This window comes from Suricata suricatta, chromosome 14 (assembly GCF_006229205.1).
Source record: "Suricata suricatta isolate VVHF042 chromosome 14, meerkat_22Aug2017_6uvM2_HiC, whole genome shotgun sequence".
NCBI lineage: Eukaryota > Metazoa > Chordata > Mammalia > Carnivora > Herpestidae > Suricata > Suricata suricatta.
The window spans coordinates 51,199,548-51,216,891 of NC_043713.1; the positions used below are offsets into that span (position 1 = coordinate 51,199,548).

General features: G+C 40.0%; 2 pseudogenes; both read right to left on the minus strand.

The window, feature by feature from the left end:
- LOC115277435 overlaps window positions 1-2,673 on the minus strand; it is a 5,173-nt pseudogene extending 2,500 nt beyond the window's left edge.
- LOC115277954 lies at window positions 936-1,820 on the minus strand (annotated as a pseudogene).
- Window positions 2,674-17,344: the final 14,671 nt, after the last annotated feature.

A 17,344-nucleotide genomic window follows, 5' to 3' on the forward strand; every position in this document is an offset into this window, starting at 1 on the left:
TGTGAGAGGGTTTTCTTTTCTTAATATTTTTACATTGTAGTACTTGTTTTCCTTGTTGGGGTGTTTGCTTATTTAATACATTCCATCAAGGATAGAAATTACATGCTAGTTTTTTTTTTCCCACAGGAAGTGTGTCTTGATTTTTTACTTTGCTTTTCTGTTTTGAGTGTCATTGCAACTACTGTATTGTAAATGGAAAATAATTGCATATGTTAAAAAAATATGAAACTTTATAAAGTAAAAAAATAAATAAAATTTTTAAATTAAAAAAATACAGATTTTGTACCAACTTCCTAAATTCCTAATATAATAAATTGATCTTTTGAAGGAAGAAAACAATATAACCAAAACTTTATTTCCAAATGCAAAGCAGTTATACTTTGTTTAAGGGGGGTTTACATTAATGTAGTTTTTAAGAAATGATGATTGTTACAATCAAGTATATAACCACTTAGTTACACCTAAGTTCTACCTGTTAAAAATATTCTTGGCGCGCCTGGGTGGCTCAGTCGATTGAGTGTCCGACTTCAGTTCCAGTCATGATCTCACAGTTCGTAGGTTCAAGCCCCGCATCGGGCTCTGTGCTTATAGCTAGCTCAGAGCCTGGAGCCTGTCTTCAGATTCTGTCTCTCCCTCTCTCTGTCCCTCCCCTTCTCTCACTATCTCTTTCTCTCTCTCAAAAAATAAATAAAACATTAAAAAATATTGTTTTAGAGGATCCAATTTAAAAATCTTACACTTTTTTCTTCAAAGATTTTCTCCAGTGATAGACGCACTCTTTAATGAACAGCACTCAGGAAACTATTGGACCATACGCACCTCATCCTGGTGTCTACAACACAGGTCTCCAAGGGAGCCCAGCTCCAATTTGTGAGGTAGGCCCAGTTCAGAATGGCTAACAATGAGGTGGTAACTAATGATAGTACTAATCATTATCAGAAATTAACAACTTTAGGTATCTTTGTTTTGGGTTTCTGTGGTTCAGGCACATCTAAAATTTCTTCATAGTCCGCACTCATTCCCTTTGCCCAGCGACCAACTGTGACCATTCGATCTGAATTCTGACTCTTAGGGCAATCTTTCTTAAAATGTTCCACAGAGCCACAAAGTCTGCAGCCACCACCATCCGCATAAAGTCCTTTGGGATTATCAGGACAAGATCTGGACAGATGTCCCATTTCCCCACAAACAAAACATTTTGCGAAAGGAAATTCACCAAGAACTGGGTCTACTTTCGCTTTGCACTTGGTTATTTCATGCTCTGTGGACCCACACCAGTAACATATTCCCGTGCCCATGTCTTGATTCTCAAGGGCGGCTGGGCAATCTGCAATCCCATGGCCAGGTTTTCTACAATGGAAACATACCAGTGCATTTTTCTTTGCTGCTTGTCTTTTTAGTCTTCTTCCTTCCTGGCGACTATCTTTCTTTAAAGCAACTGCAATTTCTTCCCTTACCTCCTGACTGTCTGTTGCTATCCTCTCCCCATTACGAGCCATCTGTGGGTTTTGCCTTAGGTATTCCAGGAATCCATTTACGTCTTCATTTAAGTACTCCTTTTTCTTTTTGTTCTTTTTGTGTTTTGCTTAAGGTGTATCATTTTTAACAGAGAGCCTGTTAGCTTCAAGTTGTTTGCCCTTTGGTTGGTTTTGGCCTTCTCCCTCAAGGGACCCCTTCTTCATGTCCTCCCATGATGTTGCAGCCAAAGGTCTCTTTTTATGTGTGGTAGTAACTCGTGCCCACCTGGTCATGATTTCATCAAAGTTACCTTATCAAACGCGCATGAATCCTCCAGGGTAGCCGAGTTAGCGAACCAGAAAAGCCCTAACCCCCGGAGGCCGAACCACTCATTGTTGATCTGGTCACCTGACCACTAGGCAGCGCATAATTCTTCTCTGGGTAGGAGGAGGACAAGATGATAGCCATCTCCTGCTGCAAGTCCAGGGCAATACAGCGGAGTTCTTCTTGATGTTATGTACAATTTTTTGCTCAGCAGTGTAGGTGAAGCTGTTGCCATGCTCCATGAGGATCTTCATGAAGTAGTTATCCAGGTCCCATCCAGCAGGATCCAGAGCCAGGATGACTAGGGATGAGTGTAGTCTTAGTAGATGGGCACCGTGTGGGTGACCCCATTCCTAGCGTTCATGACAGTACCAGTGGTGTGACCAGAGGTATAAAGAGACAGCATGGACACGTACATGCCTAGGTGTTGAAGGTCTTGAACATGATTATAGTCATATTCTGTCTGCTGGCCTTGGAGTTTAGGAGTGCCTCAGTCAACAGGACCAGGTGCTCCTCCAGAACCACATGTAGCTCATTATAGAAAGTGTGGAGCCAGGCTTTCCCCAATTCATCGCAATTGGTAATGATGCTGTACTCCATGTGATACTTCAAGTTCAGGCTGCAGCAATTGCTCTGGATCTTGTCACCTATGTAGCTGTCCTGCCCCATGCCCACAATGACATCCTGGTGTTGGGTGCCCAACAATAAAGGGGAATACATCTGGTGGTCATCATCTCCATTAAAGCCAACTTTACACATACCAAAGCCACTGTCAATGAGTAATGTGGTGATTTCTTCATGTATTGCAACCCGTGAGAGCTGGGAGGACAGGAGCCAGGAGGCTGAGCCACAAGAGCACGTGTAATACAGGCTGGCTGCAGCAAGTGGCATCCCAAGTTTTTGTATTCCATGTCACTATTGTCTATGGTTTCAGTTGGTGACTTCTCTCTATTCTAAGTATTGTTTAAAATTGTTTTATATTTTAAACAATTTAGAAGAAGTTTTGTCCCCCTGATATTTATTAATTTCTAGTTATATTGCACTACAATCAGAGAAGACTGTCTTCACTGTTTCCTGTTTGGGCTTTGTTGACGTTTTTCTTTGTGGCCTAATAGATTTTGTGAGTGTTCATGAGCAATTGAGAGAGAAGGGTGTTCCCTTCCTAGGATATTTAATGTAATGTATTATCAATCAGATATACCTTATGAACTATATAATTAAAGTTTTCATAATTTACTTGTTTTTTTTTTACTTGATAACCCATAGATTGAGAAACAGAAAGATTAAGTAATTTTACCACATTCTCATTAGCAAATGGTAATGTTCTTTAGTGAATAGCAAAACTGAATTCAAGCAGTTTGACTTCAGGACCTCCACTCCTAACTATTATACCATGCTGACTTTCAGAGGCATTCATTACATTTTTCTCTGTGTGGTATCACTGGGGTGTCAAACCGTTCAGAAGGAGAAAGAGAGATCTCCCACAGGAACATTTTGAAATCAGTAAAAAGGATTGGCTTACAAACTCCTATGGAGTTTTGTCAGTGAAGTTGCCAAGGGTGTGACATACTTAGCAAGATTGCAGTGTGGTGGGGCAGGGGAGATGGAGTTAAATTTGGGATGGTAAATAAACAACTAATATCAAGCAACAGAAAGAGTGAGGGACAAGTTCCACCAACGATCTATAAGAGGGTTATGATAGTTAGATAGTCATCCCTTACAGAGTTCCCAACCTCTGACTGGCAAGGAAGATATGAGTTCTCAAGCATGAGACTCCATCTACCAATTGTTGGATACAAGTGGGGAAGGCCCCCAAGTTGTTTGCCTGTGAAAAGGAGATGACCAGACTCCACTGTGTTAGATTAACCTAGGAGGATAGGTTAATGAGTCGCTCTCCACCAGCAAAACTTTCAACTCCTAAGAATGGAAAAAGATGTCTGTACTGAGGAAACTAGTTTGTTCACTAGCAGAGATGAGTTCACCTTAGGAAAGTCCTTTGGTATTATGTTTAAAAGATGACACAAACAGAGCAGTATAGTTACAAAGAAAAATTACTCCCTGCTTATCTTTCAGCCTCATAAGTGAAAAGAATATCTGTTCTCTACAAATTAGTTGCCCAGGCTTAGAAAAGAAGGCCTTTAGGTCCTTGTTCACAAGGATTGATGATGCAAAACTCCACCAATGTGCTGGGAGAGAAATGGAAAGGTTGTGAAACTGATTCCCTAAGTATCTGACAGTTTTGGAATGGGGAAGATGAAAGTAGGTCTGTTTGAGAGGCTTTTTCTTAGCCACCAGAAAAGTCAGGTCCAAATTATTTGGACCTTGGAAAAGGAATTCCACATCTGCTCTCATACCTATACCCTCATGGCTCACATCCTGAAAGAGAAATGTGGAGAAGTAAAACAGCTGGTTATTTGACATTGTCCACTCTCAGGCAACCAAGAGAAATGTGGAATTAAATCAAACCAGAAGTGAAGTTGGCCATAGAGGAGGGAGAAAGGCTAAAGTGCCTCTCACACATCCAGCAGGAAGCCTCTGGAGGAAGGAGACGGGCAAGCAGTAGGTACTGAAGGCCACGAATTCCATATCACCCTGTGATAGAGACACTCACTATGTGGGTGAAGAGAAGGTGAGTAATTGGATAATTGGCAACTGAGCACAGCATATATTCTGGTGTCTTTTCTTAGGAAAACTCTATTCTGGGACAAAGAAAGGGAACTTGGGGAGCTTCACTAAGTGAGTAGGATATTGTGGCTTCTAGGGAAAGGGAAAATAAGGAGACTCCAGTTCAATAGAACAGTCACTCCAGGAATTAAAGAAGTCATCCAGAACTAACAAAAGCCAGTTAAAGCCCATCAACCAAAGAAAAGACCACAAAGCCGTACCTGTTTTCAAAAGTTGGGTTTATTGAACTTGCTATAATTAGGAAGAACTGGTCATGGGATGTCTCAGTAAGATAGAATAGAGTTTGTGCTTGTGCTGGTGGATTCTGAGAAGGGGTGAGTTGTTAGCCAACTTTGCAACTACACTATAGTCTTCAGTGTGTTTCATGAGAAACATTGTTTTGTTGGCCTGAATCCTGTTGAAAACATTATTTATCATAGTCTGTCCACTAGCAGAGTTGTACTGCACTTTCTCAGGCTGATATTATATTAAAGGTCCCAGTTGGGGAATATAATTTGGCTGAGTAGAAGGCCATGGAAAAGGCTCAGTTGCACTGTAGCTCTAGGGGAGCACTCAAATAAAAATTCCACCTAAGCAGACCAATTGGAAATATGGCTTATGTAGAGGCAGGAGTCTGCTTAGCAGTAATAGAAATATCTAAGGTGAGCCTTACCTCAGATACCCAATATTTCCTGAATTTCCATGGATAATCTCTGGAGGAGAGTTCAGCACATTGGGAGAGAATAACAAAATCATATTAAGTAGAAGATACTATGTACTTCCTCTTCCTGTTGTCACCGGCTTTGAGCTAGAACACACCTTGAGGAATTTGGCTTTGAGTTGTAAGCCGTCTTTTTTTAGGCAAGCAAAATTGGAGACAATACACTATTTACTATAAATTTCTGTTTGTTCTGAAAAAGCTACAGGGTTGGACAGATTTAGCTTCATAATGTAAGGCTGTAAGGCAAGAATGTTCTCTAAAATGGAAAGGGTTGAGATACTGTGAATCTAAAAATTCAAAATGTTCATGGGATCCTATAAAGTATCGTGTGTGTGTGTGTGTGTGTGTGTGTGTGAAAGAGAGAGAGAGAGAAAGAGAGTGTACTTATGACTCTACTCAACTTCTTTTTTCTTTTTTGAGAAGCCTTTTTTTAGGTTTAGATCACAGAAACAGGAGGATGGACACACCCAACAGCTGTAGAAGCAGGAAACATCTACTTGAAAACTGAACAAAAACATAAAAGTTGAGAGTGTTTGTGCATATTTTGTTCCAACTAACTTTCTTGAAAAAGTCAACATTTTATCTACACATGATGGGCAATGGGAATGCTTATGTTTGTGTAAGGTATCCAACATGATTTAGGCATTTTATCTTTGCAACCTTATGTTTTCCTTTGGAGAGTATTTCTTTTCTAGATCACATTCCAGAAGCAATATAGGAGTTAAACCCCGTAAGACAGTAGGAAGGCAATTAATCACAAGAGTGATACTCACTTCATGCTAACGGAGTGTCTATAAAGAGAAACAGGCCTGAGTTTGGCTGAGGTCAACATGAAATCACTGATGAGAGTATTTAGAATTAAAAAAATAAAGACATTGAGGAATGTGAAAAATACAAGTTATCCTTGTTTTTCATAATAGATGTACTTATGTAAAAGCAAATAAACTACTTGTGTCTCTGATGTGGATGCTGACTCCTACATTTATGACAGGTCAGCCACCTTGTAAGGGAAAAATTAGTAATATCCAGTTGTCTGGAAAGAGCTTATTTTTCAAGAAAGTGAAACCTAGATAGGAAATGGAAACTTAGTCCAGGAGGAAATTTATGTTTCTCTCTGAGCTTTGTTTGGGATGAACTATATTTTTGAGAGACTACTGATAGGAGTGGACCACCTCCACCCATCTGAAGACAAGGGCTGTAAGCTGCAAAAAAGTCACCAGTATTTTATAAATCAGACTATGTATTCTTTTCTTTATCCATTACCTTTTTGTCGCCTTTGGTTCAGTCTTTCTCAAAATATGGCATTTGGACTACCTCCACTACAATCACCTAGAAGGAGATATTGTGGATTCTGTTCCAGCCACCACAATAGAGTGATTATTTCAATAAAATGAGTCAAATAAATGTTTTAGTTTTTCAGTGCATATAAAAGTTATGTTTATACTATACTGTAGTCTATTAAGTGTGCAATAGCATCATGTCTAAAAACAATGTGCATAATTTAAAAATAGTTCATTGTAGGGGCACCTAGGTGGCTCAGGCAGTTAAGCAGCCAACTCTTGATTTTGACTCAGATTATGATCTCATCATTCATGAGATTGAGCCCTGCACAGGGCTCTGCACTTTCAGCCTGCTTGGGATTCTCTCTCTCCTATCTCTCTGCCCCTTCCCCTGTTCCCTCTCTCTCTCTCTCTCTCTCTCTCTCTCTCTCTCTCTCTCTCTCTCTCTCTCCCTCTCTCTCTTTCTCTCTCTCTTAAAATAAATAAATAAACTTCAAAAATAATAAAAATAAATAAAAGTAATTTATTGCTTAAAAAAATAAAAGCTAACCATCACCTGAGCTTTCAGGTGAATCATAAACTTTTTGCAAGTAGAGGGTCTTACCTGCATATTGATGGCTGTTGACTCATTAGGATGGTGCTTGAGGAAGGCTGAAGTGGCGATGGTAATTTCTTAAAAGAAGACAACAGTGAAATTTGCCACAACAATTCACTCTTCCTTTCATGAACGATTTCTCTGTAGCATGAATACTGTTTGGTATCATTTTACCCACGGTGGAACTTCTTTCCAAATTGGAGTCAATCCTCTCAAACCCTGCTGTTTTTACCAACTAGGTTTATAGAATATTCTAAAGCCTTGGTTGTCACTTCAACAATGTTGACAGCACCAAGAGCAGCTTCCACCTGAAGGAACTACTTTTTTTGCTCATCTATCAGAAGGAACACCTTACCCATCAGAAACAACCCCTCATCCTTTAAAATTCTATCATGAGATTGCAGTAATTTGGTCACATCTTCAGGCTCCACTTCTAATTCTAGTTCTCAGGGCGCCTGGGCAGCTCAGTTGGTTAAGCATCCAGCCTTGGCTCAGGTCATGATCTCATGGTTCATGGGTTTGAGCCCTGTGTCAGGCTCTGTGCGGACAGCTAGCTCAGAGCCTGGAGACTGCTTCAGATTCTGTGTCTCCCTCTTCTCTGATCCTCCCCTGCTCGCACTGTCTCTCTCTGTCTCTCAAAAAATAAATAGGGACACCTGGGTAACTCAGTTGGCTGAGCGTCCAGCTTCGGCTCAAGTCATGATCTCATGGTTCATGGGTTCGAGCCCCATGTCAGGCTCTGTGCTGACAGCTAGCTCAGAGCTCGGAGCCTACTTCTGACCCTCCCCTGCTCACGATGTCTCTCTCTGTCTCTCAAAAATAAATAAAAAACATTAAAAAATTAAAAGAAAATAAAAGACATTAAAAACATTTTTTTTAAATCATCACTCTCTAATTCTAGTTCTCCTCCTATTTCCACTACATTTGCAGTTACTTCCTCCACTGAAGTCTGGAGCCCCTCAAAGTCATCCAAATCCAGGGCACCTGGGTGTCTCAATTGGTTAAGTGTCTGACTCTTGTCTTCAACTCGGGTCATGACCTCATGGTTCCTGAGATGGAGCCCTGCATTGGGCTACATGCTGAGCACAGAACCTCCTTGGGATTCTCCCTCTCCCTTTCTCTCTACCCCTCTTCTGCTCACATACACAAACACATTCCCTCTCTCTCTCCCAAAATGAATAAATAAAAAGGTCATCCAAATCTATCAGAGGAATCACTGTCTGTAGAAGCTATAACCCTGTGCAATGTATTTCTTCAATAAGACTTGAAAGTCAAAATTACTCTTTGATCCATGAGCTGCCAAATGGATGTTGTGTTAGCAGGCATGAAAATAACATTCATCTAATTGTACATCTCCATCAGAGTTCTTGGGTGACAAGGTGCATTATTAATAAGTCTTATTTGAAAAGGAACTTTTTTTCTGAGCAGTAGGTCTCAACAGTGGGTTAAAAAGATTCAGAGAGTCAGCCTGTCCTTTGAAGCTTTGAAGCAAGGCATTGACTTCTCCTCTCTAGCTATGAAACTCCTAGATGGCATCTTCTTCCAGTTGAAGGCTATTTTGTCTACACTGAAAATCTGTTGTTTAGTGTAACCACCCTCATTAATGATCTCAGCTAGATCTCTTGGTTAACTTGCTGCAGCTTCCACATCAGCACTTGCTGCTTCACCTTGCACGTTAATGCTATGGAGACAGCATCTTTCCTTAAACCTCATGATCCAATTACAGCTAGCTTCAGACTTTTCTTCTGCAGCTTCCTCACCTCTCTCAGCCTTCACAGAATTGAAAAGAGTTAGGGCTTTGCTCTGGATTAGGCTTTGATTTACAGGAATGTTGCATCCATACCACAAAAGCTTTCTCCATATCAGCAATAAGACTGACTTAGCATTCTTATCAATCACGTGTTCACTGGGTTAGCACTTTTCACTTCCTTCAAGAACTTTTGCTTTGCATTCACAGCTTGGCTAACTGGTGCAAGAGGCCTAGCTTTTGGCCGGTCTCAGCTTTCAACATGCCTTCCTCACTAAACTTAATTGTTTCTAGCTTTTGATTTCAAGTGAGAGATATCAGACTCTTCCTGTCCCTTGAACACTTAGAGGCCATTGTAGGGTAACAAATTGGCCTAATTTTAGTATTGCTGTGTCTCAGGGAATAGGGAGGCCTAAGGAAAGGGAGAGAGACATGGGACAAGCTGGTGGGTGTAGCAGTCAGAACACATATTTATCAAATAAGTTTGCCATTTTATATGTACACAGTTCATGGTATCCCAAAATACTCACATAGTAACATCAATGATCACTATAACAGTCGGTTAAGCATCCTGCTTCGGCTCAAGTCATGATCTCACAGTTCGTGAGTTCGAACCCCACATCGGACTTTGTGCTGACAGCTCAGAGCCTGGAGCCTGCTTTGGATTCTGTACCTCCTTCTCCTTCTACCCCGCTTCCACTCATGCTGTGTGTGTGTGTGTGTGTGTGTGTCTCTCTCTCTCTCAAAAATAAATAAACATTTAAAAAAGATCACCATAACAAATATGATAATAGTGAAAAAGTTTGAAATACTATAAAAATTGCCTAAATGTGACACAGAGACACAAAGTGAGCAAATGCTATTGAAAAAATGGCACCAACAGACTTGTTCAATACAGGGTAGCTACAAACCTTTAATTTGTAAAAAACACAGTGTCTGTGAAACACAATAAAGTGAATCATAATGAAATTAGGTATGCCTGTACTTGACTGATTTAAAACATCTGGGCATGAAACCTAAGAATCTCTATGTTAAACACCCTTTACATGTTTTTCTTATGCATATTTCAGTATAATCATCCCAGCAGGATCTCAGCTGTGCTGCCAAAAATTAAGAAGATCTGTGTTTGTGACAGCGATAGAGTTTTAAAGAGGGATGGTGGTGAGAGCAACTTAAAGAGATTCCCAAGTGCAAGATCGGAGCTTCAATATCTAGCTGTTTTATAGAGCCTGTGTGTAAATTCACCTTCTCTTGCCAATCGGGAAGACTTTAGTTTGCTATTGCAGGAGATGGTAATTTCCTGTAGACTTTGACTCTTTCTTTCTAGAGAAGCCTATAAATACCTTATCTATGATTTGCCACCAGAGGAAGCCTGAAGTTTCCAAGTTGGGCTGCTGTTAAGTTCTTAAGAAGGTGGTTTTCGTTGAGCCAGTCAATGTCTTTCTGCCACCATCTGAGTAGGATCTCTCTTGGGTGTTCAGTTCTATCTACTCCAAGTACTACAGTGACGAGTCATTTTATTTGGAGCCAAAGTCAAAGGTTGGAAACTAATGTCCTGGCTTCTGTGTGGCCTCACGGGACCTCTGGTGTACCGAATGCTCACACAGGACTGTTGGGAACCTCAGTAACAGTGAATACTTTCTCCTTTAATCTTTTCTCCCTCCTTCGCTTGCCTGCCATGGCCACCCCACTATACATTTACACATTGTTAGCACCGGCCTTCTTGCCTCCTTTCCTTCCCTCTGTAGGAATTATTCCAGTACTAATATGTAAAAGCGAAACACACACTTCGTCCTGCTCCCAGGATGAGTAAGCGTATCACATACTCCAGTTAGAAGCAAAATTAAACCACTTTGCACTGTTAGGTAAAATAAAAATAGGATAATTCTGTCTTGTTCTCGTCTCCAGGATAATAAATCCTGGAAAATTTCCTGCAAACCTGGATTCTCTAAAAAAAGTTAGGTGTTTTTTCCCACTGTTAATAGACTAATGTGAAGTTGGTACCCTTGCTAATTTTGCCTTTCTTTCCTTTTAAGTGTGTTTTGTATTTGGAGAGCCAGTCTTTCTGGAGTCCTCAAAAAGAAGTCTGACATCTTCACACTGATGACACATTTAGGAAAGTTTGTCCATCCTTCCCTAAATGTGTCAGTCTCCTGAATATTCCGTTGGTGCTCCCTTCCAGCCCTTTGTATTGTGCCCTCCAGAATCCCTTGCATTTTACTAAGATCACTTATATTTCTTCCCATCACCATAAAAGTATCATTATCTACCAGTGGCCTGAACCTAAAACCTGGTAGTCATCCTTGACTCCTACCTCCCCCTACTCCCTTCTCTTATATCTTAAAAGTCTTTCATACAACTTCATAACACAACCATGACTTCTTTATTTATTTATTTGTTTAGGTGTGAGAGTTTTTATGTTTTAATTTTTGGTTTTTGAAAACATCTTTTATTGAGATATAATTCACATACCATAAAATTCACCAATTTAACGTGTACAGTTCAGTGGTTGTATGTATATTCAGAGTTGTGCAATCACAGTCTAACCTTAGACATTTTTATCACCCCAGAAAGAAACCAGCACCCTTTAGCACTTAACTGTAATCTCTCACTTGGGTTCCCATAAGGGCTTAGTTTAAGCCCTTGCAATTCATTCTTCATACTACAGTCAGAATTTTCTAAAGTGCAAATCTAAATGCACCTCATCCTAGATTAAAAACCTTCAATAGTTCCTTGGGGTGCCTGGGAGACTCTGTTGATTAAGCATCCTACTCTTGATCTTGGCTCAGGTCATGATCTCACAGTTTGTGAGTTCAAGCCCCACGTTAGGCTTTGCTCACTGATCACACTGAGCCTGCCTGGGATTCTCCCACTCTTCCTCTCTCTCTGCCCCTTCCCCACTCCCCCCCCCCAAATAAATAAATAAACTTAAAAAAAAAACTTTCAATAGTTCCGTACTCCCAATGTTGTCCTAACAGAGTACAAAACCTTGAAGTTGACTCCAGGGCCTTCAAGAACTAACTCTTTACTTAATTCAGGGATAAATAGTATTTTAGAATTATCTGGGGTCCATGGGGGACCTCAGAAAATTGATAACCCCATGAATGTGTTTGCAACAGTTGATATGTACTTAGATATGTTCTCCTCTCCTGGAGAAAAGATAATAAATTGCGTAAGATTTTCTAAGGTTTAGAATATCTGAAAGAACAGATTAATTATATATAGTTTTACTCATTTTATAGTTTCATAATGTTTGTACTTTTGTTTATTGAGTGGGAGACACAATCACATTTTCAGAGTCTGAGGTTTCCAAAGATCTTTCTGGACTAGGGTGTGGTCTATAAAGCCTAGGGCACGAAAGTCTTCCTTGGTGGAATAAAGTCTAACACATGAGCCTAGTTAGTTAAACTAACCATGTAGGGAGGTGGTTGGTAGAGGCAGAAAGAGCTGGGAAAGGCCACAGAAAGGGGAGAGGAGCCTATTTATTGGAGGGGAAATGGAATGTCAGTGCAGTGAGGCTGATCATTTTACCCTGTAGGTGGGATGGAGAGTGGTTTTTTTTATTCATCTTTGAAACCCCAGTGCTTGGCACACAACAGGTTTAGGATTAGCCTCAATGCTGAATGGATTAACGAATGAATACTTCTTTTTTTTTAGTCATTGTTTTGTTTTCATGTTTCTTTATTTTGAGAGAGAGAGAGAACAGGGGAGGGGGAGAGAGGGAGGGAGAAGATCCCAAGCTGCCAGCACAGAGCCTGTGGGGAGCTCAATCTCACAAGCTGTGAGATCATGACCTGAGCTGGTATCAAGAGTCAGACACTTAACCGACTGAGCCACCCAGGTGCCCCATGGATAAATACTTCTAATAAGGCATCACAGTTATTTATATTTCTGTACCTGTTTTATTCATCTCTGACTCACTAATTTTACACGCAGTATTTGTTGTATTGCCCTTAGTTGAATAGCGAGATAGAGGCTAAGTTTGGCACTTGGGAGCACGTGTTCTTACCCGTAGCTCAGTTCTCTTGTCCCTATCACCATGCCGACTCTTGAATGCTATACAAGAAAAATACATTCCTCTGAGACTTCTCAGAGCCTCTCAGAAACTTACAAACCACAGTTTCTTTTCTGATAGTTTCATTTCTTCTTGGCTACACCTCTTATGTGTAAGCAACATTTTTCTGAAGCTGTGAATTTCAAATATTCAAACACTTGTATTTTAGGCAAATTTAGATGTTTTATCAAATGTATTTAAAAGAGCACAATACATTTGTGCTTTTGAATCTTCCATGGTACATAATGTCTTCCATGGTACTGCTGCCATCTTAATGGTAATAGAGGTCATCTGAAGAAGAGCTTGGTGTCTTTGCCAGTATAGCACTTTGCCCTCCAACTTCTAATTGATCAAAACAAAGTCTACTGAAACTTGAAACTTTCAGGGAAAGCAACTGATTTTGCCTAAATTTTAAACAATCCTAAAAAATATTAGAATTTATTTTGAATTAGATTTATGACTCTTGCTAGAGTATATACTTTCAAAATAATGACACACCTTAATATTTTAACCCTAAGTTCTACAGATTTAGAGGATTTCAAGAAAATTTGATATTTGGTGTGAATATACACAGAGGTTATATAGAGAACTAAATTAGTGGAAAAAATGGTTCAGTTCATAATATTATATGGATCCCAAATGAATGTATCTATAGTTCAGGTTTTAGAGTCAAATAAGTTTGGATTTTTGTCCAGCTCTGTCAATTACTAGCCATATGACCTTGGACAGGTGACTTTCCTTTGTCTCAGTTTCCTCACTTACAATATAGAAATAATATCTATCTAGCAAAATTAATTAAATAAGTTCCTCAATTACTCAATAATGGCAGTTATTATTATGACTACCGGACTGGCGACCGGCAGGGCGGAGAATCATCGCGGGTCCTTCTCCTGAGGGAGGGAGAGAAAAAGGGGGGCAGGAGAGGGAGACGCAGACTACATTCACAGTAGGAATATCAATCTGCAATATATCAGTTGAGGTTTTTAGCTGCAAGGAAAAAAAACTATCGCTGGCTCTTTTAAAGAAACATTATTGGGGTGCCTGGGTGGCTCAGTCGGCTGAGCATTTGACTTCAGCTCAGGTCATGATCTCACAGTTCGTGAGTTCGAGCCCTGCATCAGGCTCTGTGTTGACAGCTCAGAGCCTGGAGCCTGCTTTGGATTCTGTGTCTCTCTGCCTCTTCCCTGCTCGCGCTCACTCGCTCTCTCTCTCGCTCTCTCTCTCTCTCTCTCTCTCTCAAAAATAAATAGACATTTGGGGCGCCTGGGTGGCTCAGTCAGTTGGGCATTTGACTTCAGCTCAGGTCATGATCTCATGGTTCATGGATTTGAGTCCCGTGTCAGGCTGTGTGCTGATGGCTCAGCCTGCTTAAGATTCTGTGTCTCCCTCTCTCTATGACCCTCCCCTGCTCACATTGTCTCTCTCTCTCTCTCTCTCTCTCAAAAATAAAAATAAAACATTTAAAAATTTTAAAAATAAACATTTAAAAAATTAAAAATAAATGAATCTCCATTAATTAAAATAAATAAATAAATAAATAAATAAATAAATAAATAAATAAAAGAAACGTTATTTTTGACAGGAATCTGTGTAGCTTGTGGATTTCCTGGGAGGTTGGCAAGCCTGACTTGACAGCTACATAGCCAAAAGTATAACTAAAATCAAGAACTACTTCCATCAGAACACCATTGTCTGTTGCCCTTTGCATAGTGAACTTCACTCTACCCTGGGCTAAAGGTGCCTCTGTTGCCTTCACTTGCTGGACATGGTCGCTGTTCCATTAATGTCTGATTGGTCACATGAGTGCATCTCAGAGGCCTGGGAGACTAGGATAAGGAGTTTCTACTATTTATAGCCACACACTTAGTCAGAGATGTGCTCTGTCTGGCACCTAAATTTATATGATGGGAATCCTTCAAACATAGGAGGAGACTGAATGGCTGGGTAGCCAAAAATACACAAGTATATACTTTACTTCTCAGGGAGCCACAAATTTTGGAGATTGCTTCGACTCCTCTCTTTTCCCCATTCTACACGCCCAATCCATTAGCAAATTTGTCAGCCTCATTTTCAAAATATATTGAGAACCTGACCACTGCACCTCAGCTCCACTACTACCAGCCTAGATCAAGCCCTTATTATTATCTCGTCTGGGTTATTGAGTCAACCTCTAGTCATTCAGCCTCTTGTAGTCTATTTATCACAGTGACAAGCCCCTTTCCATTAGTCCTTCTTTTCCCCATTTCTCTATTTACTGTTTTTATTTTCACCCCCTATTTCTGTATCACAACACTAACTACAGTCAAAACTCAGGATCTTTGCACTTATTTTTCCCCTCTGCCAGGAACATCAGTCTCATTGATCTTTACAACTTGCTCCTTTACTTCCTTCAACTTTCTTCTGAAATATCATCTTGTCAGAAAATGTTCTCTGACTGTTGTATAAATTTGTGACCCTGTAGCCCCTAGGACTCCCTTCTTTTAAAACTCCATAGCGCCTTAGTCATCATCAGACATTCTGTATATTTCATTGTTAAATTGTTTCTGTCCTCCCCTATTGAATATGAGCACAATGAAGATAGAAACTCTGATTTGTATCCTCAACGTCTAGTTGGCACACAATAAGTATCTGATGAATGAATGTATGATAACAGATATTTAATAATCACTTTATTTACCCTCTAAATAAGGTATTATAAGGTACCCTATTTACTGTACTAGATGTACAAAATAGTGTCAGCACAAAATGACATTCTTCCTTTACACTTTTGCCAGTTATGTTTTTAGGACAGATTTTATTATGCCACTAACACATATACAATGTTTTTCTTGCTTCTGACTGCTGATAAGTGTGCTTCTCAATTTAGAGTATGAGAGGATGGAAAAGTCGCAGGATAAAGTGATACATCATTCTAGTCCAGAGGGTCAATTTTACTTTTTAAATTTGAGGGAGAAAGTTTCTAATTATTTCTTAAATTTATTAATTTTGAGAGAGAGCATGCACAAGTGGGGAAGGGAAAAGAGAGACAGAGAGAGAGAATCCCAAGCAGGCTCTGTATTGTTGGTACAGAGCTGAACATGGGGCCGGATCCCACGAAACACAAGATCATGACCTGAGCCGAAACCAAGAGTCACTCTCTCAACAGGCTGAGCCACCCAAGCTGCCTGAGAAAGTTTCCAATTTTATTACTCCTAAAAAGTTTTCAACATGCATGCTTATATACAAAAAGAATCAAGTTTTTCCGTTTGGTTCAGTTGAAAATCCAGGAAGGAAAAAAAATTATATAAGCAGTGAGTGATTAGGAAATTTATTCCTTCTGTGTTGTTAGGACCTCGTCTGTTAGTCCTGTAATTGAATTAGAAGTTACAGAGTAGTTAAGAACAATATGAAAAAGGGTTTGGGGGAATCTCATAATGAGCTTGATGTGGAGGCAAATAACAGCTTTCCAAACACAACTAAGTCTGTAGTCGTAAGTAGTACCAGTCAATTTTAAAAGCTTATACTGTACTCAGTTCCTTATTAAATAATTGGTTTTGCTACTTTAGAAATGGCAACTGACCACAATCTGAAGTGTTTCTTATGTAAGAAAACACTAGGCAAAAAGAGGAAGAGATCATCACTCTTACAGTGACAGTTAAAAACCAACTACATGACACCCCCACAGAATAAGGTCAGGTGGTTTGCTCTATAGGAAATCAAAACATAATAATATTAGATTATTAAAGCAGAGCAATATTACCAAAGAGGGAAAAAAGATGATCCAAAACAACACACTAGAAAACCTGGGAACAGAAGAATGCAGTTACACAGAATACAGCAGAGAAAAGATAGGCTGACTATTCAATAAAGGATGCTCAACAATTAATTATTCATTTAAAAAATGAGATTGGTTCTTTTGTCAAGTATGATACAAATCAACTCCATTGAAATTTTTAAAAATTTTAAATGGAAAAAAATTTTAAATTTTAAGATTAAAATTTGAGAAAACTTTGGAAGTAGAGGAGTTTTTTTTTTTTAATATTTATGTATTTTTGAAAGAGAAAGGGAGACACAGAACCTGAAGCAGCCTTGAGGCTCTGAGCTGTCAGCACAGAGCCTGACACGGGGCTCAAACTCACAGACTGCAAGATCATGACCTGAGGTGAAGTTCTACATTTAAACAACTGAACTACCTAGTGCCGGAGCCGCTCAAACTGCCCGCAGTTTGAAGAACTGACGACACCGGGATTCGTTGCAGAGACTTTTATTGGTTCTTTTCTTCCTTCTTCCTCTCTCTCCTTGCGCAAAGCACCCCCCCCTCCCCCCTTATATATGTACCGTACAGGCTACGCGGCCGCTCATGATTGGCTGACAGCAACAGGGCTAACCAATTTCATGGCTTTGCATTGGTCGTACACTTATCGCGGTATCTGGCTGGGAGGTGGGTACACCAGAGGCAGGCGGGCCATACTTTGTCATGTGCTTGGGCGGATTGCCAAGGCGCCATCTTGCCTCCGCCTCC